Source organism: Ambystoma mexicanum, chromosome 6q, assembly GCF_040938575.1.
Source record: "Ambystoma mexicanum isolate Mex_15411 chromosome 6q, UKY_AmexF1_1, whole genome shotgun sequence".
Classification (NCBI taxonomy): Eukaryota; Metazoa; Chordata; class Amphibia; order Caudata; family Ambystomatidae; genus Ambystoma; species Ambystoma mexicanum.
In genome coordinates this window covers 1,524,821,374-1,524,844,175 of record NC_090937.1, presented here as the reverse complement: position 1 = coordinate 1,524,844,175, position 22,802 = coordinate 1,524,821,374, and positions in this window count along the sequence as shown.

The following is a 22,802-nucleotide window of genomic DNA, read 5'->3' as shown; positions in this document are numbered from 1 at the left end:
GAGATTTTTGAGGAGAGCAAGTATGCTCAGAACCCTGGCATGTACCCAATCCATAGCCACTGATCAAACTCAGTGCACAGTTGGAAAACAGCCACCATTCTTGCTGTGCCCCAAAGGTGTCTAATTTGTTGCGTTGTGTAAGTGACCAGTGAACTACAATCAGAAGAATTTTGGGGGTGGTTAATGTTTTGCACTTAGATGAAGCTTTGGTGTGGCTGATGTCTTGCACTTAGATGAGGCTTTGGCGTGGTTGATGTCTTGCACTTGGGTGAAGTTTTAGGGGTAGCCACTGTTTTTCACTTAGATAACGTTTGGGGGTGGCTAAAGTCTTACACGTGGATGCTATTTTGGATGGAGCCTATGTTTTGCACCTGGCTGAAGCTTTTGCAGTGGTTAGTATGTTGCAATGGGACGTACTTTGGGAGTGCCCTGTGTATTGCACTTACATGACAATTTGGGAGTGGCCAATATGTTGCACTGAGATGAAATTTATGAGGATAGTCAATGTGTTGCACTTAGAAGAATTCTGAGGGTAGTCAGTGTATGGCATTGAGCTGAGCATGTATCACGACCCTCGCCCAAAACCCCCTCTGGCAAACCCATTGGCCAGGTGGGGTCAGGACTCAGACCTCTAGAGCCTGGCATCCTCTTCAAAAGCCCTCATGGGGCCAGTCCTGACTCATACACCATGAACATCAATGTGCTTGGGAACTACTTTATTGTATTATCATCCAATATGGAGGCATCCACATAGCTTGGTTCCTAAGAACCAAACTATGCGGTCTACTGTTTTGGGTGTGGCAGGCCTGGAACTACTTTCCCTGGTACTACTTTACCTGGGCTATATTAACCACACCCTGACTGCAGAACATGCTTCCTGTTACTTTGCAGCTTGCAACGTGACGCTCACCGTGTCGAACCTCGGAGAAGCAGAACCTGCAAGGAGACAAAAGGAACACCATTAGCAGCAGCATCTTACCTGCATTCTTCATCTTTAAACACTCGCAGCTACTGAGAACAGCTTCCTAGAATCTGCACGCCTCCCGGACAGAACGACCTGAAAGAGGAAGATCGAGGCAATATTAAAGAAAGCTGTAGAGACATTTACAAATTACAAACTGCTCAAAAGGCTTACCTGGCTGGTTGCCTCTCGGCTGGCACCACTCCGGACATTGCACTCGCACTGAAGAACACCGCGACCTACAAGGAAGGAAAACACAGGTTAGAAAAGGCAAGACTTCGCAGCACTGCGCATAGCGCTTACTTACCGCATCATAGCGCTCTTAATGCGCCATCATTTATCAGCGGGCTCAACCAAGCCAGTTCGCTGCGCTTAAGCTCTGCATACCTAAGGGAGAAAAAAGAGACATTTTAAACAAAGAAAGGCATGCAGGATAGCAACAAAACTAAAGAACAGCAATAAAACCGACCTGAACAATATCAAACGGGCCGGCGTCAGTGAAGTAACTGGACCACACTCGCCCATGAAAGACGACGCGCCCCTGCAAAGAAGGCAGGACGGAGAGCATGCCTAATTCTACCACAAGGTGAGGAGAGGGCGCCAGAGGGACTGAAAGCATACGGGAGTGGAGGGAGGATACTTACCCCAGTCGGTCAGTCTTGAACACAGTCCTCCTGTATTTTCAGGCAGAGGTTTCCCCGCAGACCACATCAGGGCAAAGCTGAGAAGCATACCAGCGAGTAACCCAGCTGGGTGGCGTCCCTGTGGATACCAGGTGAGCGTAACAGTATGATGCAACTGGCCACCGACTCACTAAGAACGCTCCAATATTCCTGCTTACTCATCCTAAAACACAGAAGAAAACACACCATACCTCTACCACAGCAAAGCATAAGCCACCACAAATATGCAAAAACTACCACAGAATGACACACACAACCCAACACCGAACAGGAAACCAGATTAGCCAGGTACAAATCTCCTCACACATACTCATACATCAAACACCACAAAGCAACTACCAACTAAAAACATACCAGCACACAGTGACCATTTTTTCCGCCCTCCTAACCCTCCTTACTTTTCAGATCCACCTGGGCACCTGGAGAACACAAAACTTGGCAGCGGTGTACGGTAGAAGCCACAAAACTTTGATGTGCCTAGCGCCACCTGCACAAACTGCAACCTCCATGTGTCTTCCTGATTACCTGCTTGTGTGCCTTCCTGCTTACCTGTATATAATGGCCTGCAAGCCTACTTCTGACTTGTATATAACATTGGTGTATTTTATTCTTTCATTATGTATATTCTTTGTATTGTAACCAAGTTTTGAAAATTCTTGTAAAGGGCTGCACCCTGATACCCCCGGGTATGCTCGCGCATTATAAATAATAAAAACAAAAAAACCAACAACCAAACAAACAATAAAATAACATAGCATAAAACACTTTAGGTGAATCTGATTGATTGCTTTGCAGATAAATGTTTACACAGACTTTATGACTAAAGCTAAGCTTTCCAGAGCTAGGCCAATAAAGGGTACGTTGCCCATGAGTTAAATCATTTGATAACAAATGTTAGGGAAGAGTACCACATTTGGGTGGTCTGCAGTCTCCTTGTCAACCCATAATCTTTTAGCATTTTGTTTGCATTTAGTTTATCTGATTTATGTTGGTTGTCAGAGGGCTGTTTTCTGAAGTCCCATTGCCACTACATCTGTTTATATAGTTCTGGGTCACCTACAAGGCTCCCAGGCCCCCGGGTGCTTGATAAGCACCCCTTTGTATCCTAGGGTGATTATTTCACCAAACATTGGTTTTAGAGGTTAGGGTGATTATAGCCAAGTTATAGTTTTGTCTTCACCATGGGTTCAAGTCGATTTACATGTGGAGATAAATGAGACATAGATTATCTCCCTAAATCAAACTGATGCTTAAACAACTGCACTACTTCTTTTTATATTGCACATATTGGAACCTAAATGGAAAATGTTGTTTGATTTCAAAAGAGAATAGGTCTCACCTTATAACAGCATCTAAACACAGATGCGGAGATACCCCACAAACTGTTTGAGATTTCACACTTACCAGGAACATTTATGTTACCAGGTTCAAAAGGAAGAGGTTTCTGGTCAACTTTAATTGCACCAACAGAAAAGAGTTCCCTTTTCCATTCCAATGATGCAAACCCCAAATGGATGATAAATATGTTCAGCAAACTAAATGAAGCAAGACATGGAGACTGCCTTGGTGTGATGCTGGGGGAAAATGTCATGTTGAATAAAGGTCCAAGGCTATCCACCATTGACTTCATTGAGACACAACACTGGGAGCACGAGAACTATCTCTGTTAAAGTAGGAACATGGTCACATCAAAAGTGTGAGACCATGCCATTACAAGAGAAATAACTAACCTCATGCCCCAGAACACTTACTTAGAATCTCTGAAACATAAATGAACAATCCCAGGATGTCACTATTTGTCATATTCCTGATATCATGTACAGAGAAAAATGCACTTGTGAATTATAAAAATAATATCTTATTTCTTTTCAATGACTTTCATTGTAACTCAGGTGATACAACCATAGCCATTGCATCTTTTAGTTTGTATTACCTTGCATTCTGTTCAGTTTGAAGTGGTTCTGAATATATGCAAACCTGTATTCAGCTTGGAGCAGTAATGTGTGTCATAAGACTCAAAATCACGACTAGCTGTTTTTTCGGCAATAAGAATCACATGGCAGGCATGGTTCAAACTAGTTATTAACTTCAAATCATAAGTTATTTTCATTTGAAAATTACATGACTGAGCTTCCCTATAGCTGTATCATGGAAAATAGCTTGCTTGTAATGTAATACCGAGGACATTCTTTGGCAGGAAATGGTATTTTATTCATATGTATTCAGGTCACGATGAACAAATAAAAAGCTTCATGTTTACCATTTAACCTAAAAGGTACTATAGATTTTAAAAACTTTACAGTGAAAAGTGTTATGTACCTGAAAACAATAGTTATTCTTAGGTAACAACATATTTGTTCAGCAAATGCCAATTTTTTTTACAGTTAAACAAATTATTAAAATTATAAACAATCAATAACTTCCCAACATACATATGCTGCAGACCTACGTTTCTGTGTGAAGGGCTACACACAGAGTCTAATGGTTTTTGTTTGTTAAATTACCACGTTTCTCTAAAAAGTTAGAAGGAAAAACCTAAATTTCCATCAATAAGACTAGGAGTGATTTGCCCTACCCCCACAATTTTTAAGTCATAAGACATGGAGGGATTAGCCCCATCCCTCAAGTCACAAGACTAGGAGTGGATCACCTCAACGCTCAGGTCACAAGATTAGGAAAGAGGTTTTCATTATAGAAGAGACTTCTCACAGATATGGAGATTATTATTAATATGTCTATTAGCAGTATGCTGATGTTATTTATAATAATAATAATAATAATAATAATAATAATAATAATAATAATAATAATAATACCCAAAGGGGATGGCTGGCAGGAGTAATATCATAAGAATGGTGGGACCCCATAGTGACTGCTAAAAGGATGGTTCCCATTCTAAAGGATATGAGCAGTCCATTTTGGAATCTGGCCAAATAAGCTTAAGGAACCTTGCAGATTGAGGCATTTCAAACTGATAGGGCCCAGACTGATTCCCAAAAGTAGAAAGCAACATGTCAAATAAGTGCTAAACCACAACGTAAATCCAATATCCTGTAGTTCCCTGGAGTGTGGCAGTCTGGGTAGAAGAGAGGGACCCTAGTTCCCAGTAAGAACAATAGCATTGTAAGATAATATACACTGTACTTTTCATTGTAATTTTTATTCTAGGAGAACTGATTGCATTTATGTGTGGCATGTGTTGTAACATTGGCTGCGTTCCTGCAAAGCTAAAGTGTCATTTTTGTAAAATAGAGTCAGAAACACAAGCAATTAGAAAGAAAAGCAAAATGTACCTGGCCTTCGTTGACTTGGTGCAAGCCTTCGAAACAGTTGATAGACAGAAATTGTGGGGAAAGGTTGAAGCATGGAGTTGTCCAAAGGACATCTTGGAGGCCATAAAGAGCCTATACTCTGACATATCTTTCAGGGTAAGAATAGAACATGGGGGATCCCTTTCTGAAACGATTTCAACCGATAAGGGCCTAAAACAAAGGTGACCACTCGCAGTGTCCCTTGCAGGCACTAAAACCGGTACTCAGCTTTATGCCTAGGGTGGATGGTAAATAACTGAATCGATTGCTAAATTTGGCGATTTGGTCTTGATAGACCAAACTCGCCTAGGACTGCAAAGGCATCTAGACTCATTGTAGACCTACGTTAGTGAGAACGGTCTCGCAATAAACACTGCCAAATGAGAGTGCTTATCCTACAGTGACCATCTGGAAAAGTAACATATACACATCAATCACACCTGGGCAAGGATACCTTGTTAAAAGAAAAACTCCTTTGTACCTAGGGATGAACCTGGGAAATAGCATCAGGGATGCTCCTAGAGAACAGGTCTTAAATTGAAATGAAATTAATTTGGCAGCTCTGTGGAGGATCATCCTAAGGAAATATGGAAGATTCTCTCTAACTCCTGGGATATCTTTCTGTCACTTGTTCTCACCCATGGCGCAGAGGCTTTTTTTGCTCTTCCAGCATTGGGCTATTTTGGAGGGTAAATTCTGGAGAAGGGTATTGTCGCTTCCCAAGTGTCTGCACATTCAGATCATAAGAACAGAGATGGGCCTCATCTCCATGGGTGCTATGGTGGTATAGGAAATGAATAACATCCAACCCAGCTAGAGCCTTCTCCATCATAAAGGGGGGCCTATTGAATGGCTTTGACCTCACTCTGAATGAATGGAGTTATGTTTGCAGCGCAGAAGTTCTGATAACAAACCTGACCTTGGTGAAGGCCAAATTATGGTCAAAAGATTGGATAGAGTCCCAGGAGCAAAGATAGTCCTACAAATTGCACAGACAATTTGTTCCAGAAACATATAAATACAATAGTCTATCCCAATATTTAGTAAGATTCCCAGGCAGCAAGTATCGGACTCAATATATGAGATTTAGATTAAATCTCTATCGCACTAGAGAGATTCTGAGTGTGCGTAGTAGGGATAAAAACTTCATGTAGGTTGTGTAAATTGGCGGACCCAAAAGAGACCTTGAAACCTCTGTTTTTATTCTGCCCATCATTGACTTAGCTAAGAACAAGGCTTTTGGGAAAATTAATTGATGGCAGACTATCGAGATGAGCTGAGCAATGGTGGGTAGAATTTATGCATGGGAAAAACTGATGACCTTAATCTTAGCTCTTGTTGATTTTGTAAAAGAGATATGTGTTGTTGTTTAATACCTTTATTCGGCATAGGCCTTATCGGTAAAACACATCAATACAATACATTTCAATAGTTAAAATACAAATTTAAGAGAATGTTTTGTTTTTTTTTAAACAGCATTAAGGACACAATTCATAGAGCACAAAAAATTAAAACCACAGGAAGCAACAATAAGAACCTCTCCATAAAATAAATCATCGAATTTCAAATATGCAATATCAAAATTATTCTTTTTTAAAAGTACCCTTGTGTTAATAGTGAAAATTGTTTCCACAGCATCAGGGCGTTTGCCCAAGGGCCTTATTCCTCCTCATCTGTGAATATATTTGGTCGACAAAATAAGCCGATGTGAGATCGGCTGAGTTTTTACAAAGGTGAGTAGCTCCTCTGACCACGGAGACCTTCCAGAGTTTAAAAAGAGATAGGTGGTTCTATAATCCTTCAGTTTGTCACAGAAAAGCAAAACATTCCCTATAGTTTCTTGCCCAGAGTCACACAATGGACAAACATTGGTAATTGAACCAGACCAATGTTTTGTGTTATCTCGCAATGGTAGGGATCCTAGGCGTAGCCTCATGTACAATGCCCTTGCATATGCTGGTTTAATGATATTCAGGTAGCTCTCAAATCCATGTGACTCTTTGGTTGCTAGGTAGACCGGGCCTGTGACCATAGCAATTTCCGCTACGCTCGCCCTTACTTCTTTGTATCTAGCAAAGGCCTTCTTTAATACCATATTAGAGTTAGAATCCATCTCTAGGGAATTCTGCCAATAGGCAGAAAGGCCAATCTGAAGCAGCCAACTTCTTACGTGAGTCAGCCAGGGAATCTTCTGCCACCCCCTCAATCACAGCACTCCAGTGTTAATCGACAAGTCTCTAAATCGAGGCTGCCTCAGATCCTTGCCCAATAGTAGACCAGCCTAATGGCAATTTCCTTATCTATTGGGGGGAGATTACACTCCATGCAGGTGGAACTAGTTGGGGTGTTCTGTGGGAGGAGGAGGATTGCCTTTAGAAACTTGTTTTCTGATATTCTCACAGCCGAAACATCCGCATAACCCCATACCTCATCTCCATAAGTGGCCGATGCCTTTGCCTGGGCTTGATAGAGATGTGAGGCTGGACCCAGAGTTCCTCTATCATATTTCACATAATAGGCTTTAACTGCCCGGCTATTTTTTTCCTATGTGATGTTTGCCCTGGACACTTGGTTTTCCCAGCGCCCCCCCTTGGAAAATCAGACCCCTAAGTAATCATACCAGTCCACCTGCTCCAAGTTGTCACCTTTCGCTCTCAAATTCAGATTTTCTGCCTGGTCACTTTAGATGTAAAATCCATTGCTTTGGTTTTCAAGACGCTCATTTCCAGGCCCAGTTTTGCACACACAGATTCAAAGGTTGCCAAGGCACACGGTAGGCCCACCTGGGAAGTGGAAAGAGAACAGCATCATCTGGAAACAAAAAGGACCAGAATGCGTTCTTTCCCCCATCATAGGTGAGTCTGAATTCTCCTGCTCGAGCCTCTCCATTATTGTGTTGATAAATAGACTAAATAAAATGGGTGCAAGAATGCATTCTTGACAGACCCCTCTGGCCTCCTTGAAGTGATCAGTTACCTCATCCCTAAGACCCCACTTCACCACTGCCCTATTGTTTTCATATAAAAGTTGGATTGGACGGAGTATTTCTTCCTGGATACGTCTACTCCTAAGAACCGCCAAAAGGGTGTCTCTGGGCACACTGTCGAAAGCTGTCTTCAAGTCCTCGAAGACCCCTTAAAGGTTGGTCTTGGTGATCCTAAGGTGCTTTTGTAGGATTGGATGTAATTTAAAACATTGGTCAACAGTGCTCTTTCCTGCTTGAAAACCCACCTGGATGTGACTTAACTGCTTTGTTTCCTCGGCCAATTCTACAAGGTGCTGGAGAATCACCTTAGCAAAGGTTTTTCCCGTAGCATCCAGTAGCGAGATAGGGGGATAGTTACGTGGTTCTGCTCTGTCCCCCCCTTTTAAATATAGGAACTATCACCGCCGAGGTCCAAGTTTCCGGGACCCAGTCATGGGCAATGTTTGAATTAAATAGTCTTGTAAGTACTGGTGCCCAAACAGTTATTTCACTTTTATGCAAGTCCACGGGAACCCCATCTGGACCAGGAGCTTTTCCACCCTTCTGAGCAGCAATGGCCTGTGCCACTTCTCCCACTGTAAAAGATAAATGCTCTGCAGAGTTTCTTTGCGATCTTACAGCCACAGCAGCATTAATCAACGAGGGACACTGGGCCCGACCAGGTTGATTACTGTACACATTCTTTTTGAAGGGTTTATACTTTCTGGGGCAACAATGTCACCCTTTAAATCAGAAATATTGATATTATTGGAAAGCTAGCCCAAAATCTCTGAAGTACTGGGAGCCCGATCAAATGTATACAGGAGAAGAATTGTTGCTTTTATTTATACTGTCTTTTAGTGATACTACGAAAATTGTTAATGCATTGAGGAGATGATTTTAATTGAATAATTTTGAGGAAATCTATGTCTTTTCTCTCACCCTTTTTAACTGTGTATCTTGTGATTTGAAAAGAATGGAAAAAGGTTTTAAATTATAAACCATATTCTAAAAAAATATTTAAAAGTTTTAAAAAAATAAAAATTAAATAGACTCATTAAAATCTCTGCATGCTCTTATCCTGAATCAATGCAGAGTATGGATCATTCATGAAGGTGCATAGTCAGATAGAGAACTAAAGCATGGTTTGCAAGCTGTGTGAGTAATAGATACTTTTGAAAGATGTCATAATGTAACGTGGATTTAGTTTGTTATTTTCCAGTCCATATAACATTATGTAAGGTGACCTCTCTCTATTCCTTATCCTACAGCTGCACAAGGGAACCCATATGCAAGGTGAAAGGGGACGGGTTCCTACATTTATTCAATCAAATCAGGAAACATCTGATTACATTAGGCGGGTATACCAAGGTTGTGTACACTCCCTGATAGTCTTGGTTTTCCAATTCAAACCAGCATGAGTCAGATGCAATTTTTTCGGCAATAAGAATCACATGGCAGGCATGGTGCAAACTAGTTATTAACTTCAAATCATAAGTTATTTTCATTTGAAAATTACATGACTGAGCTTCCCTATAGCTGTATCATGGAAAAGAGCTTGCTTGTAATGTAACACCGAGGACATTCTTTGGCAGGAAATGGTATTTTATTCATATGTATTCAGGTCATGATGGACAAATAAAAAGCTTCATGTTTACCATTTAACCTAAAAGGTACTATAGATTTTAAAAACTTTACAGTGAAAAGTGTTATGTACCTGAAAACAATAGTTATTCTTAGGTAACAACATATTTGTTCAGCAAATGCCAATTTTATTTACAGTTAAACAAATTATTAAAATTATAAACAATCAATAACTTCCCAACATACATATGCTGCAGACCTACGTTTCTGTGTGAAGGGCTACACACAGAGTCTAATGGTTTTTGTTTGTTAAATTACCACGTTTCTCTAAAAAGTTAGAAGGAAAAACCTAAATTTCCATCAATAAGACTAGGAGTGATTTGCCCTACCCCCACAATTTTTAAGTCATAAGACATGGAGGGATTAGCCCCACCCCTCAAGTCACAAGACTAGGAGTGGATCACCTCAACGCTCAGGTCACAAGATTAGGAAAGAGGTTTTCATTATAGAAGAGACTTCTCACAGATATGGAGATTATTATTAATATGTCTATTAGCAGTATGATGATGTTATTTATAGTAGTAATAATAATAATAATAATAATAATAATATTAATAATAATAATAATAATAATAATACCCAAAGGGGATGGCTGGCAGGAGTAATATCATAAGAATGGTGGGACCCCATAGTGACTGCTAAAAGGATGGTTCCCATTCTAAAGGATATGAGCAGTCCATTTTGGAATCTGGCCAAATAAGCTTAAGGAACCTTGCAGATTGAGGCATTTCAAACTGATAGGGCCCAGACTGATTCCCAAAAGTAGAAAGCAACATGTCAAATAAGTGCTAAACCACAACGTAAATCCAATATCCTGTAGTTCCCTGGAGTGTGGCAGTCTGGGTAGAAAAGAGGGACCCTAGTTCCCAGTAAGAACAATAGCATTGTAAGATAATATACACTGTACTTTTCATTGTAATTTTTATTCTAGGAGAACTGATTGCATTTATGTGTGGCATGTATTGTAACATTGGCTGCGTTCCTGCAAAGCTAAAGTGTAATTTTTGTAAAATAGAGTCAGAAACACAAGCAATTAGAAAGAAAAGCAAAATGTACCTGGCCTTCGTTGACTTGGTGCAAGCCTTCGAAACAGTTGATAGACAGAAATTGTGGGGAAAGGTTGAAGCATGGAGTTGTCCAAAGGACATCTTGGAGGCCATAAAGAGCCTATACTCTGACATATCTTTCAGGGTAAGAATAGAACATGGGGGATCCCTTTCTGAAACGATTTCAACCGATAAGGGCCTAAAACAAAGGTGACCACTCGCAGTGTCCCTTGCAGGCACTAAAACCGGTACTCAGCTTTATGCCTAGGGTGGATGGTAAATAACTGAATCGATTGCTAAATTTGGCGATTTGGTCTTGATAGACCAAACTCGCCTAGGACTGCAAAGGCATCTAGACTCATTGTACACCTACGTTAGTGAGAACGGTCTCGCAATAAACACTGCCAAATGAGAGTGCTTATCCTACAGTGACCATCTGGAAAAGTAACATATACACATCAATCACACCTGGGCCAGGATACCTTGTTAAAAGAAAAACTCCTTTGTACCTAGGGATGAACCTGGGAAATAGCATCAGGGATGCTCCTAGAGAACAGGTCTTAAATTGAAATGAAATTAATTTGGCAGCTCTGTGGAGGATCATCCTAAGGAAATATGGAAGATTCTCTCTAACTCCAGGGATATCTTTCTGTCACTTGTTCTCACCCATGGCGCAGAGGCTTTTTTTGCTCTTCCAGCATTGGGCTATTTTGGAGGGTAAATTCTGGAGAAGGGTATTGTCGCTTCCCAAGTGTCTGCACATTCAGATCATAAGAACAGAGATGGGCCTCATCTCCATGGGTGCTATGGTGGTATAGGAAATGAATAACATCCAACCCAGCTAGAGGCTTCTCCATCATAAAGGGGGACCTATTGAATGGCTTTGACCTCACTCTGAATGAATGGAGTTATGTTTGCAGCGCAGAAGTTCTGATAACAAACCTGACCTTGGTGAAGGCCAAATTATGGTCAAAAGATTGGATAGAGTCCCAGGAGCAAAGATAGTCCTACTAATTGCACAGACAATTTGTTCCAGAAACATATAAATACAATAGTCTATCCCAATATTTAGTAAGATTCCCAGGCAGCAAGTATCGGACTCAATATATGAGATTTAGATTAAATCTCTATCGCACTAGAGAGATTCTGAGTGTGCGTAGCAGGGATAAAAACTTTGATGTTTCATGTAGGTTGTGTAAATTGGCGGACCCAAAAGAGACCTTGAAACCTCTGTTTTTATTCTGCCCATCATTGACTTAGCTAAGAACAAGGCTTTTGGGAAAATTAATTGATGACAGACTATCGAGATCCAAGTTTCCGGGACCCAGTCATGGGCAATGATTGCATTAAATAGTCTTGTAAGTACTGGTGCCCAAACAGTTATTTCACTTTTATGCAAGTCCACGGGAACCCCATCTGGACCAGGAGCGTTTCCACCCTTCTGAGCAGCAATGGCCCGTGCCACTTCTCCCACTGTAAAAGATAAATGCTCTGCAGAGTTTCTTTGCGATCTTACAGCCACAGCAGCATTAATCAACGAGGGACACTGGGCCCGACCAGGTTGATTACTGTACACATTCTCTTTGAAAGGTTTATACTTTCTGGGGCAACAATGTCACCCTTTAAATCAGAAATATTGATATTATTGGAAAGCTAGCCCAAAATCTCTGAAGTACTGGGAGCCCGATCAAATGTATACAGGAGAAGAATTGTTGCTTTTATTTATACTGTCTTTTAGTGATACTACGAAAATTGTTAATGCATTGAGGAGATGATTTTAATTGAATAATTTTGAGGAAATCTATGTCTTTTCTCTCACCCTTTTTAACTGTGTATCTTGTGATTTGAAAAGAATAGAAAAAGGTTTTAAATTATAAACCATATTCTAAAAAAATATTTAAAAGTTTTAAAAAAATAAAAATTAAATAGACTCATTAAAATCTCTGCATGCTCTTATCCTGAATCAATGCAGAGAATGGATCATTCATGAAGGTGCATAGTCAGATAGAGAACTAAAGCATGGTTTGCAAGCTGTGTGAGTAATAGATACTTTTGAAAGATGTCATAATGTAACGTGGATTTAGTTTGTTATTTTCCAGTCCATATAACATTATGTAAGGTGACCTCTCTCTATTCCTTATCCTACAGCTGCACAAGGGAACCCATATGCAAGGTGAAAGGGGACGGGTTCCTACATTTATTCAATCAAATCCGGAAACATCCGATTACATTAGGCGGGTATACCAAGGTTGTGTACACTCCCTGATAGTCTTGCTTTTCCAATTCAAACCAGCATGAGTCAGATGCAATTTATTCTCGCCTACATTTAAATCACCTCGATCTGGCTCCTGCATTCACAGCCGCACAGTAATATGTGGGGCCAAGTGGAGTGATACCATGCTTGTTTTGATATTGGAGAAGATCTGGTTTTTTTAAACATTTTGCAATGTTTTATAAAAATTGTCTTTTTGATTTCTATATAAATAAAGGTGGACACACCAGCCGATAAGCGGAAATGTCATCATTGAAGCACGTTGTGTTACTTGGATATAAGCAAACCTAGAAGGAGTAACAGTGTATATGTGTTTTGACAGTAGTATTTGTGTATTGGCAATAGTGAGATTTAAGCATGCAGGTCAATTTCGTTTAAGTGCATAAGCTGTCTGTGAATGAGTAATATTGTGGTGACCTTCCTTGCAAAAAGCTGGAGATCACCAGTTTTCGGATTTTATTTTATTTTTCTTTAAATAAATATGAATTTTCAAAACACTGTCAGATTCTTGTCCGGAATTGTGGGGTGGGAATATAACCTGCGGGGTGTTAAATTAGTTGGTATGGGACGAGCACAGAATCCAGGGGTGGTGCTAGGTCTGTAAAAGATCCAGGGCTATGCTAATGTCAGGTCTGTCAGGACTTTGGGCTAGCTAGTCTTTTGGTTGTAGCCCCTGAGCTTCTATCAGGGGTGGACTGGCCTATAGGGAACTCTGGAGATTTCCCAGTAGGCCTCTGCACCCTGGGCCTCTTTTTTTGTGATATGTTCTCAATTTTCACATAGGAAAAGGCTTAGGCTTGCTGAAAACGTGTAATGGGGCCACTTTGAAAATTATTTCCAGGGCCTCTTTTACTTCCCAGTCCACCCCTGGCTTCTATCCGGGGCTACAACCAAAGGACCTGGGGCTAAAGCCTCCTAAGCCCCCCCTAGCAACACCTCTGGCATAATCTATAATTTAATTTTAATAATATATCTCATAAACGGCATTAGTAGCCCAATGTACCTTTATGGTGCCATTGGGGTACTACTTCAGAGGCAGGCCTAAAATGGTCGTTAGTCAAATGTGGGACCTTTTTTTCCTGCTGCAGGGGATATTTCTGCTGGTGTGATGATTGTTGTTCTTTTCAGCTCTAAAAGTCTATATTTTATTTATTTATTTATTTATTTATTTATTTGTGGCATTTGTGTAGCGCACGCAAACTCTCAGGCATCCCATCGCTGTGGGGAACAGGTTACTTGAGGCCACTTAGGCCCAAAAGGTGGTTACATATTGCTGCAAGAGTCTGGAAATGGTGGGAGGCCAAAGACATTTGAATTATTTATTTATGTATTTGTACCGCGTCAGCAGCCCGCAGGCATTGCGGCGCAAACATAGACACAAGAGATGAAAACATTAAAAACGTGACAAGAAACCCTGGAGATTAATCAGACAGGAGTCAGTCAGTTGGAAAGAAGGTTTTTTAAGGCCTTCCTAAACGATAGCAGGTCAGAGTTGTGTCTAAGAGCAAGAGGCAGGTCGTTGTGGAGGCTTGCAGCTTTAACTGGAAAGGATCTGCCAAGACCTCTGGTGCATTTCACTGTGGGCCGTGAATCAGTCCTAACATTGAGGAGCAAAGGGATCTGGCAGGCCGATATGGCTGGGATAGAGATTTGAGATAGTTAGGGGTGGATCCAAAGAGGCATCGGTGAACCATGGAACCAACTTTAAAAGTAATCCGTTCCTTGATCGGTAACCAGTGAAGGTGCCATCTGTGATCTGAGATGTGAGATCTTCTAAGAGTATTTATCACAATTCTGACCACGCCGTTCTGGATTACCTGACATCTTAGTATGTTAGAGGAGGAGGCGCTGATGAGAAGAGAATTGCAGTAATCAAGTCTTGTCATTATAGTAGCTCTTGCGATTGTAGTGCAGTTGCACTCTCATATGTAGGGGCAAATTTCCTATTGGAGATGAAGGTGATAATTGCATGTATGTTTCACATAACATATGTGGGCCTCTGCATTTAGAGACGCTTCCAGTTGAACCCCTAGGGTTTTAACTTTTTGCTGGATCTTGATGTTGTTATCTTTTTAGCAGGAAGCTGCTATAATCTGTTGACAATTTGTCCGTCGCCTGTTTGGAACCAAAGATCATGAGCTCTGTCTTTGTTTCATTCAGGCACAAACAATTCTCTGACATCCAACTATCAATGTGATCGTAAATATTTGAAAGAATTTTGGCATCTGTGGCATAAATCCCAGTGAGTTTCAGAACAATCTGGGTGTCCTCGGCATAATTTGTGAAAACGACACCCAGCTTGTCAAGAGGAATCTGATGTAAAGATTAAATAATACAGTGGAGATGGAAGCCCGAGGCACAACATAGTGGATTGTCACAGCAGGAGAGAAATTCTGGGTTGTCGATTAAAAAGAAAGGATTATAGCTATTAAACGGACTCCTCGGAATAGAGGCCTGAGTCTTTCAAATGGCAAAGGAGATGATTGGAGACAGAGACAGTCCTAAGTCACGTCTAGCGATAATGGGCATTCCACCGCCATGACCTGTACTGCGATTAGCCCCAAAAAAGGAGGAACCCGTAGGTACCGCTAGTGTAATGAAAGGTCCACTTGTGTCCAGAATCCATGTTTCCATAATGCATAACATGTCTAAATTGTTATCGGTTATCAGGTCATGAATGTCGAGAAAATGAGTGATCAGAGATCTAGTATTGAGAAGCACAACTTTCAGAGTGGTTTCTTTGCATGGAGAAAGTATGATTGGCTGTATTGAGTTCTCAGAAAAGACGGTAGGGTGGAAAAGAAAAGTGGTTAATGGGGAGACTGGGGCGGTAGAGGTAGCATCTGCTTCAGAGATCATGGTGTTCGTGCATTTTGAAAGAAGAGAACCTTGTAGACTGAAATGTGGGTTCGGGAGATCGTGAGCCAGCAAATTGGGAGTAGGCAGGAGAGTAGTTGGAAGGGCGACCCGAAGGTTAAAAAAATCTTGAGTAGAGGAGGCAGCAGTCTCCAGTGGGAGAGAAGCATCATCCGACCCTGCTTTAAATGGGCAGGTTGTAATGGGCAGCAAGGTGGACTGGTGTCTATCTAATTTTGTTAGTTTTAATGTATTAATATATGCAAGACGGTTGGCTCTTAGTACCGCTAGAGATAACAGTAGCCCAGGGGGGTAACCCATACTTTTGCAACGAGAGGGGCACAAGTATTAAGTAATATAATTAGTCGTTACTTGGGCAGCGTGGATGGCCCCGTAATCACTGTGAATGCTGATGACTGGCGAAGACGGAAGCACCTGATGTCTCAGTAAATAGACCCAAGTTAGTCTGGGTAATGTAGTTTTATGAGCGTAAACGAACGCCCTCTCAAACAGCAAATAACACGTGGATTAAAATACCAGTTCAGATGTACTTGCTATTAGAACGTGAGAGTGCTTTTCTCTCTGATTGTAAGATTTAGTAAATGTTTACAAATATACGGAGGCAACTGGAATGAAACGTGCTCACCAGCAATAGCCAATTAATCAAGTTCACAAATCACAATACTAATTTCAACGACACAAAATTCAAGTTAATTGAAGAGCCAGGTTTTGAGGCCTTTATGGGAAGCCCAGTATGAGCCTTCTGATCTGAGATTGAGTGGGAGGGGGTGGGAGGGAGTTCCATTGCTTGGCTGCAATGACAGGGACGCTTGAGTCACCGGCTTTGGCGCGTTTGAAGGTGGGTTGCACTACCCTTTGTGCATAGGTGTTCTGACGGGCCTGGTTGATTGAGATTTGGAAAATCCTTGAGACAGGTATGGTGGAGATGCATCCATGGCTAATGGTTAGGGTCTTGAAGAGAATTCTATCCCGCATAAGGACCCAGTATACTTTCCTGCGGGCAGCTGATATGTTTTTGGTTTTGGAGAGGTTGAGGGCAGATCTTAGAACATTATTTTGTATGCCTTGCACTTTTTTAGATTGTGGGATGAGTTGTCGGCAAACAGAGCATAACAATAGTCTAATCTAGCACCCATCATGGTGCGAGCGATCGTCAGGCAGCTATCTGGCAGAGGAAGGGTCTTGAGGCGTTAAGGAGTTTTGTGGTGTATGCAGCTGAAGAGGCGATGGAGTTGACTTGTCTGGTGAGTGTAAGAGAGGCATCTAAATAGACTCCCAGTGAAAGTCGAGTATTCACGGTTCAATTTGTTCAGAGCTGTTGGGTGTCCTATGATAAGGAGTTCTGTTTTGTCATCGTTCAAGCAGAGGCCGTGGGTGGCCATCCATGCTTGAATGATAGTGAAGGTTGAGTTTAGTGTAGCAGCATCTTCTGAGTATGTGCCAGTGAGGGGGAGGATAATTTGGTTATCGTCTGTGCAATTTGTATATGCAATGTCAAGGGAGTAAAGGAGGTTGAAGAGGGGCTTCATGAATATTTTATAGAGTGAGGGGGAAGCACATGAGGCTTGGGGGACTCTGCAGTCGATTGGCAAAGGTGTAGTGCTAGTGTTCTGAAAGAACACATTCATTCTTCTACCTTCTAGGAAGCTGTTGCTTCTGCTGAAAAGGAAGCTGCTTCGGTAAGGTGTCAGCAGAGTATGCTGTGGTCAACTATGTCAAATGCTGCTGACAAGTCTTGTAGCAGGAAGAGGGCAAGTTTACCTTTATCCCTAATATCGTCCATCTGATTTTTTAAATCAAAGAGGGCAGATTTGGTTCCGTGCCCAGGGCGGAATGTCATGATCTCTGCTTCCAAAAGGTCAGGGTTTTCCCAACTCCCTTGGAAGCAGATCCATAACCCAGGTTCCGAGTGCCAACCAGTCCCAATTGGGACCTTTTGGACCCAGTCCTGGCGCCAGTGGCACCAGGCTCATAAATATGCCCAGTCCCAGCGCTGGAAGCGCCGGGCTCATAATGCTTGAGTGGACTTACCTGCAGCAGACCATGCTGCTTACTTGCCTGCCAGTTGAGCCTCTGATCCTCTTCTGTTTGGAACTACTTTTCCTGTTGGGTGGGGCAGGAGCCACTCCCTAGATTCAGAACACTGGAACTCTTCTGGAAAGCAGGAACTCTTTTCTTACCTAGGCGTGGCTGTGGAAGGAGACACCTAAGCACTACAGGAGGCTATTTAAACCACACCCGATGGATGAATCTTGCTTTGCGTTATTCTGCATCCTCTGCAGCAGAACGCTCATCGTGTCTTCTGCATCTGATCCTGGGCCTAAGGAAAAAGGCTTACCATCCTGAATCCAGTCTTCAGCAACACCTATAAAGACAAGAAAGAACAGGTTAGCATTACGGTCTTCAGTGACAGCTCTTCACTTACCTGGTCCATCGGCTGTCACCAACGCCTCGCGCTGCATTCCGGCATCTGAAAGACAAAGGCTTACCTACTCTTCGTGCGCTCCGGAGGTCTTCACACTGCATTCCGGCATCTGAAAGACAAAAGCTTACCAACTCTTCGCACACTCCGGAGGCCTTCGGCGCTGCATCCCGCATCTGAAAGACAAAACAAGGTGCGTTTAAAGACATTGGGGAATTACTCCTTTCCACATCTAACCCAGTGGGTATTCCGGCACCCTGCAGCCGCTCCGAACTTGTACCTGCAAAATAAAAAGACAGTTAGAGCGCATCGTGAAGCAGGCAACAAGCGCTTACTTACGTGCTTCCAGGCGCTTCTATTCATCGACGGGCTCCATCTTCAACTCACTTCAGCCCGTCATCCGCCATCGCCGGAACCCTGCAAAACAAGAAACATCATTACTAAAGACTTTAAAGACATTAGAATTACTCGAAACTTACCGTTCGTGCAGTAAACGACGGACAGCAGTCCTCTGAAGTCAAGAGGCCTGCTCCCCTTATCCAGTGAAGAAACTGGTTACAGCACCCTGCCCCGAGGCAGATGGAGAGCACGGCGTTCACTTACCTAAGACATCTTACCCTTCAAGTCAGACATACAGTGCACAGAGGTCCAGCCCAAAGAGCCAGCCGTGTGTTACACATCACCTTTGCAGATACGGTATACGCCCAGTCAAGACCGGCGCCTCTACGGGAATCAGGTGAGCGTTACAGAACGCAAAGCCTACCACAAAACTCCCGTCCAGGTGCTATGGAAACCTCGGATACCGACCAGCTAGCCCAGTTACTTGGGGAACTAAGGGCAGAAGTGCATGCAGCCCGTCAGGAAACGAACGCTCTAAGAAGGGAACTGATTATTTCCAAGGAGCGGACAGATGATCTCGCTAGACAATTGCTACAGTCACAAGCCGGACAGACCCCGTTACCCGTTTCTGGGGGAAATCTTCCTTCTACATCCTCTATGAATCCAGTGCAGATCAACCTACCTGGGAATGTACCTCTGGCTCCGCCCGAACGATTTTCTGGTGACCCAAAGAGGTTTGCAGTATTTATCAATCAGTGCCGGTTGCATTTCTTATGCCGGCCAGCAGCCTTTCCAACTGATCAAGCTAAAGTAGCTTTCGTGCTTTCGTACCTTAGTGGCAATGCGGCAGACTGGTCGATCCCTCTAGTAAATCAAGATGATCCGGTCCTCCATGATTTTCAAGCTTTTCAGCTCAGTATGGAAAAACTGTTCGCAAGACATTCACAGGGGCAGGCCTTGGACAATGAGCTTCTTTCGTTGCGACAAGGTAATCAAGACCTTTTGGCTTATATTGCGTCTTTCAACAGACTGATAGTGGAAACTCAATGGCCTGAGGACAAAAGGATTACGCTGTTTTATAGAGGTCTACGTGGAGAGCTCAAAGATGTGTTAGCCCAAGTAGTGAATCCCCCACAAGATTGTTCGGACTATATAGACTTAGTCGTTCAAATAGATCACAGACTGCAGAACAGGAAGGCCGATCGTTCCAAGTTTGATGCTCGAGTATTTTCCAAACCGCCAACTTCTTCCAAAGGAGTAGACCCCGGGGAACCCATGCAAATAGGGGGTCTGAAAGGTCCTCTAACACAAAAGGAGCGGGAAAGGAGAAAACAGTTGCAATTATGCCTCTATTGCGGAAACTCAGGGCACTTTCTTCGAGACTGTCCGGTGAAACCTGCCAAGAAGGCAGTAGGAGCTGCAGTTACCAAAGTTACAAACTCTGAGCAGGGAAACGACCTCGCCCGACAAGAATAGAGGTCCTCTTGCCGAGCGTGAAAACCAGTTCCGTGACCTCGCATTTCGTGATACCTATGGTCCTCATTAGCCCTGATAATCCGGATCGATTACATGCAATTGAAGCTTACGTCGACAGCGGTGCCATCGGCAATTATGTGGATCATGAAATGGTTTTGAGGATGAATCTAACTCTTTGTCCCAAGGCTGTAAAGGACGTCATTACTACGGTGGATGGTACGGAGATAGCCTCCGGGCCAGTAACGCATACCACTCAAGAGGTGACGCTAGTAAGTCAAGATGGACACCATGAGAAGATCGTGTTCGATGTGATCAAGGCCCCTCAGTTTCAGATTATTCTAGGAATACCTTGGTTAGAGAAACACAATCCTCTGATCGATTGGCGAGCAAGAACGGTCCAGTTTCCAGAATGTGTCTCTACTTGTCACCCTCCACCTGGTGTTGCACTGGCAGCAATTTCTTCAGAGACTCCCCAGTTACCTCCCGAATACCTAGAATACCAAGATGTTTTCCGGAAGGATCAGGCTAACTCTCTACCTCCTCATAGGTCTTATGACTGCCAGATAGACCTGATACCTGGATCTACTCCTCCTTGTAGTAGAATTTATGCCCTCACCGAGCCTGAGAACCTTCACCTTCGACAATACCTGGATCAATACCTGGCAAATGGGTTTATTCGTCCTTCCAAGTCCCCTGCTTCTTCAGCTTTGTTCTTCGTTCCAAAAAAGGAAGAAGACCTTAGAACTTGTATAGATTATCGCTCCCTGAACCAGATCACCGTTAAGAATAGATATCCGTTACCTTTGATCCCTGAACTCCTGGACCAAGTCAGAAAAGCATGCATATATACAAAGCTGGATCTTAGAGGAGCTTACCACTTGGTACGAGTAAAAGAGGGCGATGAATGGAAGACGGCCTTCCGCACCAAGTATGGACTATTTGAATATCAGGTCATGCCCTTCGGACTTTGCAATGCCCCGGCCGCCTTTCAATATTTTATGAACGATGTCCTCAGAGAGGTCATAGATGTGTGTGTTGTTGTTTACATTGACGACATCCTCGTTTATTCTTCATCGGAATCTGAACATCGGAAACACGTGAAAATGGTCCTCGAAAGATTGCGTCAACACAAACTTTTCGCTAAGTTGGAAAAATGTGTTTTCAACGTAACTGAAGTTGAATTCTTGGGATTCATATTATCACCTGGCGGAGTGCGTATGGATTCAAAGAAGGTCGATGCAGTTCTCAAATGGCCATCACCATCCTCCGTAAAAGGTGTGCAAAGCATGTTAGGCTTCGCTAACTTTTACCGCAGGTTTATCCCCGAATTCTCTCGAATAGTCCAGCCCATCACTGCCTTGTTAAAGAAAAACAAACGTTTTGAATGGTCTACCGAGGCGGAACAAGCTTTCCAGGATTTAAAGACTAAATTTATCTCTGCACCAATCTTAAAACACCCTCGCCCCGAACTCCCCTACATCGTGGAAACTGATGCTTCAAGCCTTGCCATGGGGGCAGTTCTATCACAAAAGGACCCGGTAACCAATCAGTTGCATCCCGTGGCATTTTGGTCCCGCAAATTCTCGCCTCCTGAAATCAATTACACGATTACTGACAAGGAACTTCTGGCTATCAAGTCTGCCTTTAAGGCTTGGCGGCATTATCTGCTGGGGGCCCGACACACCGTTACTGTGATTACGGATCACCGAAACCTGCAATATTTGAAAACCGCAAAAGCCCAATCCTCTAGACAACTCCGTTGGGCATTATTCTTTGCCGAGTTTGACTTCATAATTACCTATCGACCTGGTACAAAGAACGGTAAAGCTGATGCCCTTTCTCGGATGGGAGTGGAAGAACACTTGATCAACCCTAAACTTGTACCAATCATTCCCAAACAAAGAATTCTGGGTGTAATCGCCACAGAATCCATAGAGGAAGTTAAGGATAAGGCCCGGCAACTTGTAACTCCAGCAGACATACAGAATTGGCATCTGCAGGGAAAGGACTTTGCAGTAAAGGACAACTTATTGTATTTCCAAGAACGATTATACCTACCCAGCACAGATTTACAGAAAAAAGTCATCTCTTGTTATCACGATTCTTTAATGAAAGGACATCCCGGTATGGCCAAGACCTCAGAAAAGATCAAGCGCTACTTCTGGTGGCCGTCTTGGAAAAAAGATATCAGAGACTTTATAATGTCCTGTGGAGTATGCGCCCAAAACAAGAGTCAAAAGGAAAGACCAGCAGGCCTCTTACGCCCTATTGACATCCCACCTCGCCCTTGGCATACGCTTTCTATGGACTTCATCACTAATCTACCTCCATGCTCCGGATACAATACGATTCTAGTAATCGTGGACTTATTCTCCAAGATGGCGCATTTCATTCCGCTCAAAGGCTTGCCAACAGCAGCAACTCTGGCCCGAGAATTTCTCGAAAACATCGTCCGACTGCACGGTTTTCCTTCGGTTCTAATTTCGGATCGAGGTAGTCAATTTATTTCTCATTTTTGGCGAAGTTGCTGTCGGTCGGCTCAAATTGATGTGAGACTATCGACCAGTCACCACCCTCAGACCGACGGACAAACCGAGAGGACCAATCAAACTCTGGAACAGTATTTACGCTGCATGCTGCAACAAACTGAAAAAACTTGGAAAGACATCCTTTGGATAGCCGAATATGCCTACAATAACTCTGTCCATTCGGGAACTGGGAAAACCCCGTTTTTTCTTTTGTACGGCAGTCACCCTCGAACCTCGGAGTTGGATCCCCTCCAAGATCTTGAAACACCAGCAGTAGA